Raw genomic sequence first — 20,239 nt, 5'->3', positions numbered from 1 at the left:
ACGTCAAAAAATCTAATACCCAGCCAAACCAAAAAAGGCTGATTTTCAGCCAAAATTTTTTTCTCCACAAATCAAACATGCACTATACCCCCTCTTTGGGAACTCTTTTGGGATGCTTTACAACATAGTTTTAACCCTGTAGATGTAGAAGTAGGAGAATTAAGTGATTTTTCGCAAAACCTGAAAACGTCAAAAAATCTAATACCCGGCCAAGCCAAAAATGGCCGATTTTCAGCCAAAATTTTTTTTTTTTCACAAATCAAACACGCACTATACCCCCTCTTTGGGAACTCTTTTGGGATGCTTTCTAACATAGTTTTAACCCTCTAGATGTAGAAGTAGGAGATTTAAGTGATTTTTCGCAAAACCTGAAAACGTCAAAAAATCTAATACCCGGCCAAGCCAAAAATGGCTGATTTTCAGCCAAAATTGTTTTTTCCACAAATCAAACACGCACTATGCCCCCTCTTTGGGAACTCTTTTGGAATGCTTTACAACATAGTTTTAACCCTGTAGATGTAGAAGTAGGAGAATTAAGTGATTTTTTGCAAAACCTGAAAACTTCAAAAAATCTAATACCCGGCCAAGCCAAAAAATGGCTGATTTTCAGCCAAAAATTTTTTTTCCACGAATCAAACACGCACTATACCCCCTCTTTGGGAACTCTTTTGGGATGTTTTCCAACATAGTTTTAACCCTCTAGATGTAGAAGTAGGAGAATTAAGTGATTTTTTGCAAAACCTGAAAACTTCAAAAAATCTAATACCCGGCCAAGCCAAAAATGGCTGATTTTCAGCTAAAAAAATTTTTTCCACAAATCAAACACGCACTATACCCCCTCTTTGGGAACTCTTTTGGGATTCTTTACAACATAGTTTTAACCCTCTAGATGTAGAAGTAGGAGAATTAAGTGATTTTTTCAAAACCTGAAAACGTCAAAAAATCTAATACCCGGCCAAGCCAAAAATGGCCGATTTTCAGCCAAAAATTTTTTTTCACAAATCAACCACGCACTATACCCCCTCTTTGGGAACTCTTTTGGGATGCTTTACAACATCGTTTTAACCCTCTAGATGTAGAAGTAGGAGAATTAAGTGATTTTTCGCAAAACCTGAAAACGTCAAAAAATCTAATACCCAGCCAAACCAAAAAAGGCTGATTTTCAGCCAAAATTTTTTTCTCCACAAATCAAACATGCACTATACCCCCTCTTTGGAAACTCTTTTGGGATGCTTTACAACATAGTTTTAACCCTGTAGATGTAGAAGTAGGAGAATTAAGTGATTTTTCGCAAAACCTGAAAACGTCAAAAAATCTAATACCCGGCCAAGCCAAAAATGGCTGATTTTCAGCCAAAATTTTTTTTTACACAAATCAAACACGCACTATACCTCCTCTTTGGAAACTCTTTTGGGATGCTTTCCAACATAGTTTTAACCCTGTAGATGTAGAAGTAGGAGAATTAAGTGATTTTTTGCAAAACCTGAAAACGTAAAAAATCTAATACCCGGCCAAGCCAAAAAATGGCTGATTTTCAGCCAAAATTTTTTTTTCCACGAATCAAACACGCACTATACCCCCTCTTTGGGAACTCTTTTGGGATTCTTTACAACATAGTTTTAACCCTCTAGATGTAGAAGTAGGAGAATTAAGTGATTTTTTCAAAACCTGAAAACGTCAAAAAATCTAATACCCGGCCAAGCCAAAAATGGCCGATTTTCAGCCAAAATTTTTTTTTCACAAATCAACCACGCACTATACCCCCTCTTTGGGAACTCTTTTGGGATGCTTTACAACATCGTTTTAACCCTCTAGATGTAGAAGTAGGAGAATTAAGTGATTTTTCGCAAAACCTGAAAACGTCAAAAAATCTAATACCCGGCCAAGCCAAAAATGGCTGATTTTCAGCCAAAATTTTTTTTTCCACAAATCAAACACGCACTATACCCCCTCTTTGGGAACTCTTTTGGGATGCTTTACAACATCGTTTTAACCCTCTAGATGTAGAAGTAGGAGAATTAAGTGATTTTTCGCAAAACCTGAAAACGTCAAAAAATCTAATACCCGGCCAAGCCAAAAATGGCTGATTTTCAGCTAAAAATTTTTTTTCCACAAATCAAACACGCACTATACCCCCTCTTTGGGAACTCTTTTGGGATGCTTTCCAACATAGTTTTAACTCTCTAGATGTAGAAGTAGGAGAATTAAGTGATTTTTCGCAAAACCTGAAAACGTCAAAAAATCTAATACCCGGCCAAGCCAAAAATGGCTGATTTTCAGCCAAAAAATGTTTTTCCACGAATCAAACACGCACTATACCCCCTCTTTGGGAACTCTTTTGGGATTCTTTACAACATAGTTTTAACCCTCTAGATGTAGAAGTAGGAGAATTAAGTGATTTTTCGCAAAACCTGAAAACGTCAAAAAATCTAATACCCGGCCAAGCCAAAAATGGCCGATTTTCAGCCAAAAATTTTTTTTCACAAATCAACCACGCACTATACCCCCTCTTTGGGAACTCTTTTGGGATGCTTTACAACATCGTTTTAACCCTCTAGATGTAGAAGTAGGAGAATTAAGTGATTTTTCGCAAAACCTGAAAACGTCAAAAAATCTAATACCCAGCCAAACCAAAAAAGGCTGATTTTCAGCCAAAATTTTTTTCTCCACAAATCAAACATGCACTATACCCCCTCTTTGGGAACTCTTTTGGGATGCTTTACAACATAGTTTTAACCCTGTAGATGTAGAAGTAGGAGAATTAAGTGATTTTTCGCAAAACCTGAAAACGTCAAAAAATCTAATACCCGGCCAAGCCAAAAATGGCTGATTTTCAGCCAAAATTTTTTTTTACACAAATCAAACACGCACTATACCTCCTCTTTGGAAACTCTTTTGGGATGCTTTCCAACATAGTTTTAACCCTGTAGATGTAGAAGTAGGAGAATTAAGTGATTTTTCGCAAAACCTGAAAATGTCAAAAAATCTAATACCCGGCCAAGCCAAAAATGGCCGATTTTCAGCCAAAATTTTTTTTTTCACAAATCAAACACGCACTATACCCCCTCTTTGGGAACTCTTTTGGGATGCTTTCCAACATAGTTTTAACCCTCTAGATGTGGAAGTAGGAGAATTAAGTGATTTTTTGCAAAACCTGAAAACGTCAAAAAATCTAATAACCGGCCAAGACAAAAATGGCTGATTTTCAGCCAAAATTTTTTTTTCCACAAATCAAACACGCACTATACCCCCTCTTTGGGAACTCTTTTGGAATGCTTTCCAACATTGTTTTAACCCTCCAGATGTACAAGTAGGAGAATTAAGTGATTTTTCGCTACACCTGAAAACGTCAAAAAATCTAATACGCGGCCAAGCCAAAAATGGCTGATTTTCAGCCAAAATTTTTTTTTTCCACAAATCAAACACGCACTATACCCCCTCTTTGGGAACTCTTTTGGGATGCTTTACAACATAGTTTTAACCCTCTAGATGTAGAAGTAGGAGAATTAAGTGATTTTTCGCAAAACCTGAAAACGTCAAAAAATCTAATACCCGGCCAAGCCAAAAATGGCTGATTTTCAGCTAAAAATTTTTTTTCCACAAATCAAACACGCACTATACCCCCTCTTTGGGAACTCTTTTGGGATGCTTTCCAACATAGTTTTAACCCTCTAGATGTAGAAGTAGGAGAATTAAGTGATTTTTCGCAAAACCTGAAAACGTCAAAAAATCTAATACCCGGCCAAGCCAAAAATGGCTGATTTTCAGCCAAATTTTTTTTTCCCATAAATCAAACATGCACTATACCCCCTCTTTGGGAACTCTTTTGGGATGCTTTACAACATAGTTTTAACCCTGTAGATGTAGAAGTAGGAGAATTAAGTGATTTTTCGCAAAAACCTGAAAACGTCAAAAAATCTAATAACCGGCCAAGCCAAAAATGGCTGATTTTCAGCCAAAATTTTTTTTTCCACAAATCAAACACGCACTATACCCCCTCTTTGGGAACTCTTTTGGGATGCTTTCCAACATAGTTTTAACCCTCTAGATGTAGAAGTAGGAGAATTAAGTGATTTTTTGCAAAACCTGAAAACGTCAAAAAATCTAATACCCGGCCAAGCCAAAAATGGCGGATTTTCAGCCAAAATTTTTTTTTCCACAAATCAAACACGCACTATACCCCCTCTTTGGGAACTCTTTTGGGATGTTTTACAACATAGTTTTAACCCTGTAGATGTAGAAGTAGGAGAATTAAGTGATTTTTTGCAAAACCTGAAAACGTCAAAAAATCTAATAACCGGCCAAGCCAAAAATGGCTGATTTTCAGCCAAAATTTTTTTTCCACAAATCAAACACGCACTATACCCCCTCTTTGGGAACTCTTTTGGGATGCTTTACAACATAGTTTTAACCCTGTAGATGTAGAAGTAGGAGAATTAAGTGATTTTTCGCAAAACCTGAAAACGTCAAAAAATCTAATACCCGGCCAAGCCAAAAATGGCTGATTTTCAGCCAAAATTTTTTTAACACAAATCAAACACGCACTATACCCCCTCTTTGGGAACTCTTTTGGGATGTTTTACAACATAGTTTTAACCCTGTAGATGTAGAAGTAGGAGAATTAAGTGATTTTTTGCAAAACCTGAAAACGTCAAAAAATCTAATACCCGGCCAAGCCAAAAATGGCTGATTTTCAGCCAAAATTGTTTTTTTCCACAAATCAAACACGCACTATACCCCCTCTTTGGGAACTCTTTTGGGATGCTTTACAACATAGTTTTAACCCTCTAGATGTAGAAGTAGGAGAATTAAGTGATTTTTCGCAAAACCTGAAAACGTCAAAAAATCTAATACCCGGCCAAGCCAAAAATGGCTGATTTTCAGCTAAAATTTTTTTTCCCACAAATCAAACACGCACTATACCCCCTCTTTGGGAACTCTTTTGGGATGCTTTCCAACATAGTTTTAACCCTCTAGATGTAGAAGTAGGAGAATTAAGTGATTTTTCGCAAAACCTGAAAACGTCAAAAAATCTAATACCCGGCCAAGCCAAAAATGGCTGATTTTCAGCCAAATTTTTTTTTCCCATAAATCAAACATGCACTATACCCCCTCTTTGGGAACTCTTTTGGGATGCTTTACAACATAGTTTTAACCCTGTAGATGTAGAAGTAGGAGAATTAAGTGATTTTTCGCAAAACCTGAAAACGTCAAAAAATCTAATAACCGGCCAAGCCAAAAATGGCTGATTTTCAGCCAAAATTTTTTTTTCCACAAATCAAACACGCACTATACCCCCTCTTTGGGAACTCTTTTGGGATGCTTTACAACATAGTTTTAACCCTCTAGTTGTAGAAGTAGGAGAATTAAGTGATTTTTTGCAAAACCTGAAAACTTCAAAAAATCTAATACCCGGCCAAGCCAAAAATGGCTGATTTTCAGCTAAAAAATTTTTTTCCACAAATCAAACACGCACTATACCCCCTCTTTGGGAACTCTTTTGGGATTCTTTACAACATAGTTTTAACCCTCTAGATGTAGAAGTAGGAGAATTAAGTGATTTTTTGCAAAACCTGAAAACGTCAAAAAATCTAATACCCGGCCAAGCCAAAAATGGCTGATTTTCAGCCAAAATTTTTTTTTTCCACAAATCAAACACGCACTATACCCCCTCTTTGGGAACTCTTTTGGGATGCTTTACAACATAGTTTTAACCCTCTAGATGTAGAAGTAGGAGAATTAAGTGATTTTTCGCAAAACCTGAAAACGTCAAAAAATCTAATACCCGGCCAAGCCAAAAATGGCTGATTTTCAGCTAAAAATTTTTTTCCCACAAATCAAACACGCACTATACCCCCTCTTTGGGAACTCTTTTGGGATGCTTTCCAACATAGTTTTAACCCTCTAGATGTAGAAGTAGGAGAATTAAGTGATTTTTCGCAAAACCTGAAAACGTCAAAAAATCTAATACCCGGCCAAGCCAAAAATGGCTGATTTTCAGCCAAATTTTTTTTTCCCATAAATCAAACATGCACTATACCCCCTCTTTGGGAACTCTTTTGGGATGCTTTACAACATAGTTTTAACCCTGTAGATGTAGAAGTAGGAGAATTAAGTGATTTTTCGCAAAACCTGAAAACGTCAAAAAATCTAATAACCGGCCAAGCCAAAAATGGCTGATTTTCAGCCAAAAATTTTTTTTCCACAAATCAAACACGCACTATACCCCCTCTTTGGGAACTCTTTTGGGATGCTTTACAACATAGTTTTAACCCTCTAGTTGTAGAAGTAGGAGAATTAAGTGATTTTTTGCAAAACCTGAAAACTTCAAAAAATCTAATACCCGGCCAAGCCAAAAATGGCTGATTTTCAGCTAAAAATTTTTTTTCCACAAATCAAACACGCACTATACCCCCTCTTTGGGAACTCTTTTGGGATTCTTTACAACATAGTTTTAACCCTCTAGATGTAGAAGTAGGAGAATTAAGTGATTTTTTCAAAACCTGAAAACGTCAAAAAATCTAATACCCGGCCAAGCCAAAAATGGCCGATTTTCAGCCAAAAAATTTTTTTCACAAATCAACCACGCACTATACCCCCTCTTTGGGAACTCTTTTGGGATGCTTTACAACATCGTTTTAACCCTCTAGATGTAGAAGTAGGAGAATTAAGTGATTTTTCGCAAAACCTGAAAACGTCAAAAAATCTAATACCCAGCCAAACCAAAAAAGGCTGATTTTCAGCCAAAATTTTTTTCTCCACAAATCAAACATGCACTATACCCCCTCTTTGGGAACTCTTTTGGGATGCTTTACAACATAGTTTTAACCCTGTAGATGTAGAAGTAGGAGAATTAAGTGATTTTTCGCAAAACCTGAAAACGTCAAAAAATCTAATACCCGGCCAAGCCAAAAATGGCTGATTTTCAGCCAAAATTTTTTTTTACACAAATCAAACACGCACTATACCTCCTCTTTGGAAACTCTTTTGGGATGCTTTACAACATAGTTTTAACCCTGTAGATGTAGAAGTAGGAGAATTAAGTGATTTTTTGCAAAACCTGAAAACGTAAAAAATCTAATACCCGGCCAAGCCAAAAAATGGCTGATTTTCAGCCAAAAATTTTTTTCCCACGAATCAAACACGCACTATACCCCCTCTTTGGGAACTCTTTTGGGATGTTTTCCAACATAGTTTTAACCCTCTAGATGTAGAAGTAGGAGAATTAAGTGATTTTTCGCGAAACCTGAAAACGTCAAAAAATCTAATACCCGGCCAAGCCAAAAATGGCTGATTTTCAGCCAAATTTTTTTTTTCCACAAATCAAACACGCACTATACCCCCTCTTTGGGAACTCTTTTGGGATTCTTTACAACATAGTTTTAACCCTCTAGATGTAGAAGTAGGAGAATTAAGTGATTTTTCGCAAAACCTGAAAACGTCAAAAAATCTAATACCCGGCCAAGCCAAAAATGGCTGATTTTCAGCTAAAAATTTTTTTTCCACAAATCAAACACGCACTATACCCCCTCTTTGGGAACTCTTTTGGGATGCTTTCCAACATAGTTTTAACCCTCTAGATGTAGAAGTAGGAGAATTAAGTGATTTTTCGCAAAACCTGAAAACGTCAAAAAATCTAATACCCGGCCAAGCCAAAAATGGCTGATTTTCAGCCAAATTTTTTTTTCCCATAAATCAAACATGCACTATACCCCCTCTTTGGGAACTCTTTTGGGATGCTTTACAACATAGTTTTAACCCTGTAGATGTAGAAGTAGGAGAATTAAGTGATTTTTCGCAAAACCTGAAAACGTCAAAAAATCTAATAACCGGCCAAGCCAAAAATGGCTGATTTTCAGCCAAAATTTTTTTTTCCACAAATCAAACACGCACTATACCCCCTCTTTGGGAACTCTTTTGGGATGCTTTACAACATAGTTTTAACCCTCTAGTTGTAGAAGTAGGAGAATTAAGTGATTTTTTGCAAAACCTGAAAACTTCAAAAAATCTAATACCCGGCCAAGCCAAAAATGGCTGATTTTAAGCAAAAAATTTTTTTTCCACAAATCAAACACGCACTATACCCCCTCTTTGGGAACTCTTTTGGGATTCTTTACAACATAGTTTTAACCCTCTAGATGTAGAAGTAGGAGAATTAAGTGATTTTTTCAAAACCTGAAAACGTCAAAAAATCTAATACCCGGCCAAGCCAAAAATGGCCGATTTTCAGCCAAAAATTTTTTTTCACAAATCAACCACGCACTATACCCCCTCTTTGGGAACTCTTTTGGGATGCTTTACAACATCGTTTTAACCCTCTAGATGTAGAAGTAGGAGAATTAAGTGATTTTTCGCAAAACCTGAAAACGTCAAAAAATCTAATACCCAGCCAAACCAAAAAAGGCTGATTTTCAGCCAAAATTTTTTTCTCCACAAATCAAACATGCACTATACCCCCTCTTTGGGAACTCTTTTGGGATGCTTTACAACATAGTTTTAACCCTGTAGATGTAGAAGTAGGAGAATTAAGTGATTTTTCGCAAAACCTGAAAACGTCAAAAAATCTAATACCCGGCCAAGCCAAAAATGGCTGATTTTCAGCCAAAATTTTTTTTTACACAAATCAAACACGCACTATACCTCCTTTTTGGAAACTCTTTTGGGATGCTTTCCAACATAGTTTTAACCCTGTAGATGTAGAAGTAGGAGAATTAAGTGATTTTTTGCAAAACCTGAAAACGTAAAAAATCTAATACCCGGCCAAGCCAAAAAATGGCTGATTTTCAGCCAAAAATTTTTTTTCCACGAATCAAACACGCACTATACCCCCTCTTTGGGAACTCTTTTGGGATGTTTTCCAACATAGTTTTAACCCTCTAGATGTAGAAGTAGGAGAATTAAGTGATTTTTCACGAAACCTGAAAACGTCAAAAAATCTAATACCCGGCCAAGCCAAAAATGGCTGATTTTCAGCCAAAATTTTTTTTTCCACAAATCAAACACGCACTATACCCCCTCTTTGGGAACTCTTTTGGGATTCTTTACAACATAGTTTTAACCCTCTAGATGTAGAAGTAGGAGAATTAAGTGATTTTTTCAAAACCTGAAAACGTCAAAAAATCTAATACCCGGCCAAGCCAAAAATGGCCGATTTTCAGCCAAAATTTTTTTTTCACAAATCAACCACGCACTATACCCCCTCTTTGGGAACTCTTTTGGGATGCTTTACAACATCGTTTTAACCCTCTAGATGTAGAAGTAGGAGAATTAAGTGATTTTTCACAAAACCTGAAAACGTCAAAAAATCTAATACCCGGCCAAGCCAAAAATGGCTGATTTTCAGCCAAAATTTTTTTTTCCACAAATCAAACACGCACTATACCCCCTCTTTTGGAACTCTTTTGGGATACTTTACATCATAGTTTTAACCCTCTAGATGTAGAAGTAGGAGAATTAAGTGATTTTTCGGAAAACCTGAAAACGTCAAAAAATCTAATACCGGCCAAGCCAAAAAAGGCTGATTTTCAGCCAAAATTTTTTTTTCCACAAATCAAACATGCACTATACCCCCTCTTTGGGAACTCTTTTGGGATGCTTTACAACATAGTTTTAACCCTCTAGATGTAGAAGTAGGAGAATTAAGTGATTTTTTGCAAAACCTGAAAACTTCAAAAAATCTAATACCCGGCCAAGCCAAAAATGGCTGATTTTCAGCTAAAATTTGTTTTTCCACAAATCAAACACGCACTATACCCCCTCTTTGGGAACTCTTTTGGGATGCTTTCCAACATAGTTTTAACTCTCTAGATGTAGAAGTAGGAGAATTAAGTGATTTTTCGCAAAACCTGAAAACGTCAAAAAATCTAATACCCGGCCAAGCCAAAAATGGCTGATTTTCAGCCAAAATTTTTTTTTCCACGAACCAAACACGCACTATACCCCCTCTTTGGGAACTCTTTTGGGATTCTTTACAACATAGTTTTAACCCTGTAGATTAGAAGTAGGAGAATTAAGTGATTTTTCGCAAAACCTGAAAACGTCAAAAAATCTAATACCCGGCCAAGCCAAAAATGGCCGATTTTCAGCCAAAATTTTTTTTTTTTCACAAATCAAACACGCACTATACCCCCTCTTTGGGAACTCTTTTGGGATGCTTTCCAACATAGTTTTAACCCTCTAGATGTAGAAGTAGGAGATTTAAGTGATTTTTCGCAAAACCTGAAAACGTCAAAAAATCTAATACCCGGCCAAGCCAAAAATGGCTGATTTTCAGCCAAAAATTTTTTTAACACAAATCAAACACGCACTATACCTCCTCTTTGGAAACTCTTTTGTGATGCTTTCCAACATAGTTTTAACCCTCTAGATGTAGAAGTAGGAGAATTAAGTGATTTTTCGCAAAACCTGAAAACTTCAAAAAATCTAATACCCGGCCAAGCCAAAAATGGCTGATTTTCAGCCAAAATTGTTTTTTCCACAAATCAAACACGCACTATGCCCCCTCTTTGGGAACTCTTTTGGAATGCTTTACAACATAGTTTTAACCCTGTAGATGTAGAAGTAGGAGAATTAAGTGATTTTTTGCAAAACCTGAAAACTTCAAAAAATCTAATACCCGGCCAAGCCAAAAAATGGCTGATTTTCAGCCAAAAATTTTTTTTCCACGAATCAAACACGCACTATACCCCCTCTTTGGGAACTCTTTTGGGATGTTTTCCAACATAGTTTTAACCCTCTAGATGTAGAAGTAGGAGAATTAAGTGATTTTTCGCGAAACCTGAAAACGTCAAAAAATCTAATACCCGGCCAAGCCAAAAATGGCTGATTTTCAGCCAAATTTTTTTTTTCCACAAATCAAACACGCACTATACCCCCTCTTTGGGAACTCTTTTGGGATGCTTTACAACATCGTTTTAACCCTCTAGATGTAGAAGTAGGAGAATTAAGTGATTTTTCGGAAAACCTGAAAACGTCAAAAAATCTAATACCGGCCAAGCCAAAAAAGGCTGATTTTCAGCCAAAATTTTTTTTTCCACAAATCAAACATGCACTATACCCCCTCTTTGGGAACTCTTTTGGGATGCTTTACAACATAGTTTTAACCCTCTAGATGTAGAAGTAGGAGAATTAAGTGATTTTTCGGAAAACCTGAAAACGTCAAAAAATCTAATACCGGCCAAGCCAAAAAAGGCTGATTTTCAGCCAAAATTTTTTTTTCCACAAATCAAACACGCACTATACCCCCTCTTTGGGAACTCTTTTGGGATGCTTTACAACATAGTTTTAACCCTCTAGATGTAGAAGTAGGAGAATTAAGTGATTTTTCGGAAAACCTGAAAACGTCAAAAAATCTAATACCGGCCAAGCCAAAAAAGGCTGATTTTCAGCCAAAATTTTTTTTTCCACAAATCAAACATGCACTATACCCCCTCTTTGGGAACTCTTTTGGGATGCTTTACAACATAGTTTTAACCCTCTAGATGTAGAAGTAGGAGAATTAAGTGATTTTTTGCAAAACCTGAAAACTTCAAAAAATCTAATACCCGGCCAAGCCAAAAATGGCTGATTTTCAGCTAAAATTTTTTTTTCCACAAATCAAACACGCACTATACCCCCTCTTTGGGAACTCTTTTGGGATGCTTTCCAACATAGTTTTAACTCTCTAGATGTAGAAGTAGGAGAATTAAGTGATTTTTCGCAAAACCTGAAAACGTCAAAAAATCTAATACCCGGCCAAGCCAAAAATGGCTGATTTTCAGCCAAAAAATTTTTTTCCACGAATCAAACACGCACTATACCCCCTCTTTGGGAACTCTTTTGGGATTCTTTACAACATAGTTTTAACCCTCTAGATGTAGAAGTAGGAGAATTAAGTGATTTTTCGCAAAACCTGAAAACGTCAAAAAATCTAATACCCGGCCAAGCCAAAAATGGCCGATTTTCAGCCAAAATTTTTTTTTCACAAATCAAACACGCACTATACCCCCTCTTTGGGAACTCTTTTGGGATGCTTTACAACATAGTTTTAACCCTGTAGATGTAGAAGTAGGAGAATTAAGTGATTTTTCGCAAAACCTGAAAACGTCAAAAAATCTAATACCCGGCCAAGCCAAAAATGGCTGATTTTCAGCCAAAATTTTTTTTTACACAAATCAAACACGCACTATACCTCCTCTTTGGAAACTCTTTTGGGATGCTTTCCAACATAGTTTTAACCCTCTAGATGTAGAAGTAGGAGAATTAAGTGATTTTTCGCAAAACCTGAAAATGTAAAAAATCTAATACCCGGCCATGCCAAAAATGGCTGATTTTCAGCCAAAAATTTTTTTTTTCACAAATCAAACATGCACTATACCCCCTCTTTGGGAACTCTTTTGGGATGCTTTACAACATAGTTTTAACCCTGTAGATGTAGAAGTAGGAGAATTAAGTGATTTTTCGCAAAACCTGAAAACGTCAAAAAATCTAATAACCGGCCAAGCCAAAAATGGCTGATTTTCAGCCAAAAATTTTTTTTCCACAAATCAAACACGCACTATACCCCCTCTTTGGGAACTCTTTTGGGATGCTTTACAACATAGTTTTAACCCTCTAGTTGTAGAAGTAGGAGAATTAAGTGATTTTTTGCAAAACCTGAAAACGTCAAAAAATCTAATACCCGGCCAAGCCAAAAATGGCCGATTTTCAGCCAAAAATTTTTTTTCACAAATCAACCACGCACTATACCCCCTCTTTGGGAACTCTTTCGGGATGCTTTACAACATAATTTTAACCCTGTAGATGTAGAAGTAGGAGAATTAAGTGATTTTTCGCAAAACCTGAAAATGTCAAAAAATCTAATACCCGGCCAAGCCAAAAATGGCCGATTTTCAGCCAAAATTTTTTTTTTCACAAATCAAACACGCACTATACCCCCTCTTTGGGAACTCTTTTGGGATGCTTTCCAACATAGTTTTAACCCTCTAGATGTGGAAGTAGGAGAATTAAGTGATTTTTTGCAAAACCTGAAAACGTCAAAAAATCTAATAACCGGCCAACCCAAAAATGGCTGATTTTCAGCCAAAAATTTTTTTTCCACAAATCAAACACGCACTATACTCCCTCTTTGGGAACTCTTTTGGGATGCTTTCCAACATTGTTTTAACCCTCTAGATGTACAAGTAGGAGAATTAAGTGATTTTTCGCAACACCTGAAAACGTCAAAAAATCTAATACGCGGCCAAGCCAAAAATGGCTGATTTTCAGCCAAAATTTTTTTTTTCCATAAATCAAACACGCACTATACCCCCTCTTTGGGAACTCTTTTGGGATGCTTTACAACATAGTTTTAACCCTCTAGATGTAGAAGTAGGAGAATTAAGTGATTTTTCGCAAAACCTGAAAACGTCAAAAAATCTAATACCCGGCCAAGCCAAAAATGGCTGATTTTCAGCTAAAATTTTTTTTTCCACAAATCAAACACGCACTATACCCCCTCTTTGGGAACTCTTTTGGGATGCTTTCCAACATAGTTTTAACCCTCTAGATGTAGAAGTAGGAGAATTAAGTGATTTTTCGCAAAACCTGAAAACGTCAAAAAATCTAATACCCGGCCAAGCCAAAAATGGCTGATTTTCAGCCAAATTTTTTTTTCCCATAAATCAAACATGCACTATACCCCCTCTTTGGGAACTCTTTTGGGATGCTTTACAACATAGTTTTAACCCTGTAGATGTAGAAGTAGGAGAATTAAGTGATTTTTCGCAAAACCTGAAAACGTCAAAAAATCTAATAACCGGCCAAGCCAAAAATGGCTGATTTTCAGCCAAAATTTTTTTTCCACAAATCAAACACGCACTATACCCCCTCTTTGGGAACTCTTTTGGGATGCTTTCCAACATAGTTTTAACCCTCTAGATGTAGAAGTAGGAGAATTAAGTGATTTTTTGCAAAACCTGAAAACGTCAAAAAATCTAATACCCGGCCAAGCCAAAAATGGCGGATTTTCAGCCAAAATTTTTTTTTCCACAAATCAAACACGCACTATACCCCCTCTTTGGGAACTCTTTTGGGATGTTTTACAACATAGTTTTAACCCTGTAGATGTAGAAGTAGGAGAATTACGTGATTTTTTGCAAAACCTGAAAACGTCAAAAAATCTAATAACCGGCCAAGCCAAAAATGGCTGATTTTCAGCCAAAATTTTTTTTCCACAAATCAAACACGCACTATACCCCCTCTTTGGGAACTCTTTTGGGATGCTTTACAACATAGTTTTAACCCTGTAGATGTAGAAGTAGGAGAATTAAGTGATTTTTCGCAAAACCTGAAAACGTCAAAAAATCTAATACCCGGCCAAGCCAAAAATGGCTGATTTTCAGCCAAAAATTTTTTTCCACAAATCAAACACGCACTATACCCCCTCTTTGGGAACTCTTTTGGGATGTTTTACAACATAGTTTTAACCCTGTAGATGTAGAAGTAGGAGAATTAAGTGATTTTTTGCAAAACCTGAAAACGTCAAAAAATCTAATACCCGGCCAAGCCAAAAATGGCTGATTTTCAGCCAAAATTTTTTTTTTCCACAAATCAAACACGCACTATACCCCCTCTTTGGGAACTCTTTTGGGATGCTTTACAACATAGTTTTAACCCTCTAGATGTAGAAGTAGGAGAATTAAGTGATTTTTCGCAAAACCTGAAAACGTCAAAAAATCTAATACCCGGCCAAGCCAAAAATGGCTGATTTTCAGCTAAAAATTTTTTTTCCACAAATCAAACACGCACTATACCCCCTCTTTGGGAACTCTTTTGGGATGCTTTCCAACATAGTTTTAACCCTCTAGATGTAGAAGTAGGAGAATTAAGTGATTTTTCGCAAAACCTGAAAACGTCAAAAAATCTAATACCCGGCCAAGCCAAAAATGGCTGATTTTCAGCCAAATTTTTTTTTCCCATAAATCAAACATGCACTATACCCCCTCTTTGGGAACTCTTTTGGGATGCTTTACAACATAGTTTTAACCCTGTAGATGTAGAAGTAGGAGAATTAAGTGATTTTTCGCAAAACCTGAAAACGTCAAAAAATCTAATAACCGGCCAAGCCAAAAATGGCTGATTTTCAGCCAAAATTTTTTTTTCCACAAATCAAACACGCACTATACCCCCTCTTTGGGAACTCTTTTGGGATGCTTTACAACATAGTTTTAACCCTCTAGTTGTAGAAGTAGGAGAATTAAGTGATTTTTTGCAAAACCTGAAAACGTCAAAAAATCTAATACCCGGCCAAGCCAAAAATGGCCGATTTTCAGCCAAAAATTTTTTTTCACAAATCAACCACGCACTATACCCCCTCTTTGGGAACTCTTTCGGAATGCTTTACAACATAGTTTTAACCCTGTAGATGTAGAAGTAGGAGAATTAAGTGATTTTTCGCAAAACCTGAAAATGTCAAAAAATCTAATACCAGGCCAAGCCAAAAATGGCTGATTTTCAGCCAAAATTTTTTTTTTCACAAATCAAACACGCACTATACCCCCTCTTTGGGAACTCATTTGGGATGCTTTCCAACAAAGTTTTAACCCTCTAGATGTGGAAGTAGGAGAATTAAGTGATTTTTTGCAAAACCTGAAAACGTCAAAAAATCTAATACCCGGCCAAGCCAAAAATAGCTGATTTTCAGCCAAAATTTTTTTTACACAAATCAAACACGCACTATACCTCCTCTTTGGAAACTCTTTTGGGATGCTTTCCAACATAGTTTTAACCCTCTAGATGTAGAAGTAGGAGAATTAAGTGATTTTTCGCAAAACCTGAAAACGTAAAAAATCTAATACCCGGCCAAGCCAAAAATGGCTGCTTTTCAGCCAAAAATTTTTTTCCACAAATCAAACACGCACTATACCCCCTCTTTGGGAACTCTTTTGGGATGTTTTACAACATAGTTTTAACCCTGTAGATGTAGAAGTAGGAGAATTAAGTGATTTTTTGCAAAATCTGAAAACGTCAAAAAATCTAATAACCGGCCAAGCCAAAAATGGCTGATTTTCAGCCAAAAATTTTTTTCCACAAATCAAACACAAAATACCCCCTCTTTGGGAACTCTTTTGGGATGCTTTACAACATAGTTTTAACCCTGTAGATGTAGAAGTAGGAGAATTAAGTGATTTTTCGCAAAACCTGAAAACGTCAAAAGATCTAATACCCGGCCAAGCCAAAAATGGCTGATTTTCAGCCAAAATTTTTTTTTTCCACAAATCAAACACGCACTATACCCCCTTTGGGAACTCTTTTGGGATTCTTTACAACATAGTTTTAACCCTCTAGATGTAGAAGTAGGAGAATTAAGTGATTTTTCGCAAAAACTGAAAACGTCAAAAAATCTAATACCCGGCCAAGCCAAAAATGGCTGATTTTCAGCCAAAATTTTTTTTTTCCACAAATCAAACACGCACTATACCCCCTCTTTGGGAACTCTTTTGGGATGCTTTACAACATAGTTTTAACCCTCTAGATGTAGAAGTAGGAGAATTAAGTGATTTTTCGCAAAACCTGAAAACGTCAAAAAATCTAATACCCGGCCAAGCCAAAAATGGCTGATTTTCAGCTAAAAATTTTTTTTCCACAAATCAAACACGCACTATACCCCCTCTTTGGGAACTCTTTTGGGATGCTTTCCAACATAGTTTTAACCCTCTAGATGTAGAAGTAGGAGAATTAAGTGATTTTTCGCAAAACCTGAAAACGTCAAAAAATCTAATACCCGGCCAAGCCAAAAATGGCTGATTTTCAGCCAATTTTTTTTTTCCCATAAATCAAACATGCACTATACCCCCTCTTTGGGAACTCTTTTGGGATGCTTTACAACATAGTTTTAACCCTGTAGATGTAGAAGTAGGAGAATTAAGTGATTTTTCGCAAAACCTGAAAACGTCAAAAAATCTAATAACCGGCCAAGCCAAAAATGGCTGATTTTCAGCCAAAATTTTTTTTTCCAGAAATCAAACACGCACTATACCCCCTCTTTGGGAACTCTTTTGGGATGCTTTACAACATAGTTTTAACCCTCTAGTTGTAGAAGTAGGAGAATTAAGTGATTTTTTGCAAAACCTGAAAACGTCAAAAAATCTAATACCCGGCCAAGCCAAAAATGGCCGATTTTCAGCCAAAAAAATTTTTTCACAAATCAACCACGCACTATACCCCCTCTTTGGGAACTCTTTCGGAATGCTTTACAACATAGTTTTAACCCTGTAGATGTAGAAGTAGGAGAATTAAGTGATTTTTCGAAAAACCTGAAAATGTCAAAAAATCTAATACCAGGCCAAGCCAAAAATGGCCGATTTTCAGCCAAAATTTTTTTTTTCACAAATCAAACACGCACTATACCCCCTCTTTGGGAACTCTTTTGGGATGCTTTCCAACATAGTTTTAACCCTCTAGATGTGGAAGTAGGAGAATTAAGTGATTTTTTGCAAAACCTGAAAACGTCAAAAAATCTAACACCCGGCCAAGCCAAAAATAGCTGATTTTCAGCCAAAATTTTTTTTACACAAATCAAACACGCACTATACCTCCTCTTTGGAAACTCTTTTGGGATGCTTTCCAACATAGTTTTAACCCTCTAGATGTAGAAGTAGGAGAATTAAGTGATTTTTCGCAAAACCTGAAAACGTAAAAAATCTAATACCCGGCCAAGCCAAAAATGGCTGATTTTCAGCCAAAAATTTTTTTCTATAAATCAAACACGCACTATACCCCCTCTTTGGGAACTTTTTTGGGATGCTTTCCAACATAGTTTTAACCCTCTAGATGTAGCAGTAGGAGAATTAAGTGATTTTTCGCAAAACCTGAAAACGTCAAAAAATCTAATAACCGGCCAAGCCAAAAATGGCTGATTTTCAGCCAAAATTTTTTTTTCCACAAATCAAACACGCACTATACTCCCTCTTTGGGAACTCTTTTGGGATGCTTTCCAACATTGTTTTAACCCTCTAGATGTAGAAGTAGGAGAATTAAGTGATTTTTCGCAAAACCTGAAAACGTCAAAAAATCTAATACGCGGCCAAGCCAAAAATGGCTGATTTTCAGCCAAAATTATTTTTTTCCACAAATCAAACACGCACTATACCCCCTCTTTGGGAACTCTTTTGGGATGCTTTACAACATAGTTTTAACCCTCTAGATGTAGAAGTAGGAGAATTAAGTGATTTTTTGCAAAACCTGAAAACGTCAAAAAATCTAATAACCGGCCAAGCCAAAAATGGCTGATTTTCAGCCAAAATTTTTTTTCCACAAATCAAACACGCACTATACCCCCTCTTTGGGAACTCTTTTGGGATGCTTTCCAACATAGTTTTAACCCTCTAGATGTAGAAGTAGGAGAATTAAGTGATTTTTCGCAAAACCTGAAAACGTCAAAAAATCTAATACCCGGCCAAGCCAAAAATGGCTGATTTTCAGCCAAATTTTTTTTTCCCATAAATCAAACATGCACTATACCCCCTCTTTGGGAACTCTTTTGGGATGCTTTACAACATAGTTTTAACCCTGTAGATGTAGAAGTAGGAGAATTAAGTGATTTTTCGCAAAACCTGAAAACGTCAAAAAATCTAATAACCGGCCAAGCCAAAAATGGCTGATTTTCAGCCAAATTTTTTTTTTCCACAAATCAAACACGCACTATACCCCCTCTTTGGGAACTCTTTTGGGATGCTTTCCAACATAGTTTTAACCCTCTAGATGTAGAAGTAGGAGAATTAAGTGATTTTTTGCAAAACCTGAAAACGTCAAAAAATCTAATACCCGGCCAAGCCAAAAATGGCGGATTTTCAGCCAAAATTTTTTTTTCCACAAATCAAACACGCACTATACCCCCTCTTTGGGAACTCTTTTGTAATGTTTTACAACATAGTTTTAACCCTGTAGATGTAGAAGTAGGAGAATTAAGTGATTTTTCGCAAAACCTGAAAACGTCAAAAAATCTAATACCCGGCCAAGCCAAAAATGGCTGATTTTCAGCCAAAATTTTTTTTCCACAAATCAAACACGCACTATACCCCCTCTTTGGGAACTCTTTTGGGATGTTTTACAACATAGTTTTAACCCTGTAGATGTAGAAGTAGGAGAATTAAGTGATTTTTTGCAAAACCTGAAAACGTCAAAAAATCTAATAACCGGCCAAGCCAAAAATGACTGATTTTCAGCCAAAAAAATTTTTCCACAAATCAACCACGCACTATACCCCCTCTTTGGGAACTCTTTCGGAATGCTTTACAACATAGTTTTAACCCTGTAGATGTAGAAGTAGGAGAATTAAGTGATTTTTCGAAAAACCTGAAAATGTCAAAAAATCTAATACCAGGCCAAGCCAAAAATGGCCGATTTTCAGCCAAAATTTTTTTTTTCACAAATCAAACACGCACTATACCCCCTCTTTGGGAACTCTTTTGGGATGCTTTCCAACATAGTTTTAACCCTCTAGATGTGGAAGTAGGAGAATTAAGTGATTTTTTGCAAAACCTGAAAACGTCAAAAAATCTAATACCCGGCCAAGCCAAAAATAGCTGATTTTCAGCCAAAATTTTTTTTACACAAATCAAACACGCACTATACCTCCTCTTTGGAAACTCTTTTGGGATGCTTTCCAACATAGTTTTAACCCTCTAGATGTAGAAGTAGGAGAATTAAGTGATTTTTCGCAAAACCTGAAAACGTAAAAAATCTAATACCCGGCCAAGCCAAAAATGGCTGATTTTCAGCCAAAAATTTTTTTCTATAAATCAAACACGCACTATACCCCCTCTTTGGGAACTTTTTTGGGATGCTTTCCAACATAGTTTTAACCCTCTAGATGTAGCAGTAGGAGAATTAAGTGATTTTTCGCAAAACCTGAAAACGTCAAAAAATCTAATAACCGGCCAAGCCAAAAATGGCTGATTTTCAGCCAAAATTTTTTTTTCCACAAATCAAACACGCACTATACTTCCCTCTTTGGGAACTCTTTTGGGATGCTTTCCAACATTGTTTTAACCCTCTAGATGTAGAAGTAGGAGAATTAAGTGATTTTTCGCAAAACCTGAAAACGTCAAAAAATCTAATACGCGGCCAAGCCAAAAATGGCTGATTTTCAGCCAAAATTATTTTTTTCCACAAATCAAACACGCACTATACCCCCTCTTTGGGAACTCTTTTGGGATGCTTTACAACATAGTTTTAACCCTCTAGATGTAGAAGTAGGAGAATTAAGTGATTTTTTGCA

The sequence above is a fragment of the Ranitomeya variabilis genome, chromosome 3 (genome assembly GCF_051348905.1).
Source record: "Ranitomeya variabilis isolate aRanVar5 chromosome 3, aRanVar5.hap1, whole genome shotgun sequence".
Taxonomy (NCBI): domain Eukaryota; kingdom Metazoa; phylum Chordata; class Amphibia; order Anura; family Dendrobatidae; genus Ranitomeya; species Ranitomeya variabilis.
The sequence above is the reverse complement of the archived record's forward strand: the minus strand, read 5'-3'. Positions refer to the sequence as shown.